Source organism: Dendrobium catenatum, unplaced genomic scaffold (genome assembly GCF_001605985.2).
Source record: "Dendrobium catenatum unplaced genomic scaffold, ASM160598v2 fragScaff_scaffold_1491, whole genome shotgun sequence".
NCBI lineage: Eukaryota > Viridiplantae > Streptophyta > Magnoliopsida > Asparagales > Orchidaceae > Dendrobium > Dendrobium catenatum.
Window position 1 is genome coordinate 28,992 of NW_021319953.1, and position 1,708 is coordinate 30,699.

A 1,708-nucleotide genomic window follows, 5' to 3' on the forward strand; every position below is an offset into this window, starting at 1 on the left:
GGATGGTATATATTGAAGGTGGAGTACATGGCCTGACTACTGTGACGACTTGTTAGGTTCCAGATCCAGATATTGTGTACTATGATCCCTTAGATCATTGCATAAGCTCAAAATTCAGAATGGGGCTAGCTCATGCTCGGACATCTGTTCAACTAAGGTGATTGCGATTCCTATCTGGACCTATTAGAGATGGTTTTTGCGAGACATATGCGGGCATATATATTATTCATGATTGGATGTCACCTTCTACCTGACACTTTAGGATCTGAGATTCATTTGTAGTACTTGTCGTTATTAGAGGATATTCCAATTTTCAGGACCAACTCACTTGGAAGTGTTGTTTGGCCCATCGATATAGGGAGTTGAGTGAAGCCACCGAGACCAAAAGGGAAAATATAGTAGGTTGCATTTAGTTCTTATAAATATGGGTGTGGGAGCATGTTCATGTGGGCAGATCTTCACTTCATGTGCCATACCCATCTATGCTTGAAGGTCTAAGTGTAGGCGCCAGGTATGAAATTTTTCACATGTAACTATAGTATTTGTAATTATATGATTCTCATAGCAATTAATATTAAATTAACCACAGATGGAACCAAGATCGCTTAAGGCACTTATCAACTAGAAATATCACAACATAAAGAGATGAGCTTGGTAGTTTGATTGATAGTCAGGTATATTTTATTTTATACAACAACAACAACATCAAGCCTTTATCCCACTATGTGGGGTCGGCTACATGAATCCTTTTTCTCCATTGTGTCCTATTAAAAGTCAAATACTCGTTTAAATCTAATAAAGAAAAGGTCATTCTTAATATTTTCTAACCAAGTCTTTTTAGGTCTACCCCTACCTTTCTTAACATAAGTCAAATCTAATACCTATATTCTCCTAACTGTGTCATCGCAAGGCCGCCGTTTTATGTGACCAAATCATCTAAGGCAACTCTCTCTAATCTTATCTTCTACTGGAGCTACTCCAACCTTTTCACGTATATGCTCATTTCGTATCCTATCTCTAAGGGTAAAGCCACTCATCCACCTGAGCATCCTCATCTCTGCCACACTTAACTTAGTATTACGCTTCTCTTTTAAAGGCCAATATTCGGCACCATAAAGCATTGCAGGCCTCACTACCATCAAATATTAGTTATGCATGTAAGGAAAAATATATTTTTATAAATGAATATATCAAATATTAGTTATGTAAATATTAGAAGTAATATTACTTAATATAAAAAAAATTGCTAATGTAACTATATATATATATATATATATATGTCCGAATAAATGCTTGAATGGGAAGAGAAGTTTTGGCATTTAGTTATTGTGGTGGGCCCCATTATCCTCATTTCTTCTAATAAATTCACGCATGCAGAGATAGATGGAAATTTGTGATTAATCGGTAAGCATGCAGGCGGTATAGTGGTGCTGTGAAGAAAATCAGCCTGTATACAGCGGCTGAGAACAAAGGCTGAATGGATTTTGTGATTGTGAAGTGGCAGTGAAGGAAATAGGCAAGCATACAGTGGCTGAAGGGCTGGCAAGCATACAATGGCTAAAGAATTATGTGAAGACAAAATTTATTCTGTGAATTCTGTGAAGTAATGCAGTGAATTCTATGAAGGAATAAGAAGAATAAAATGTTGAGAGAATAAGTAAAAGAAGAAGAGAAATTGAGGAAAGAAGAATAAGAAAGAAAATTCAGA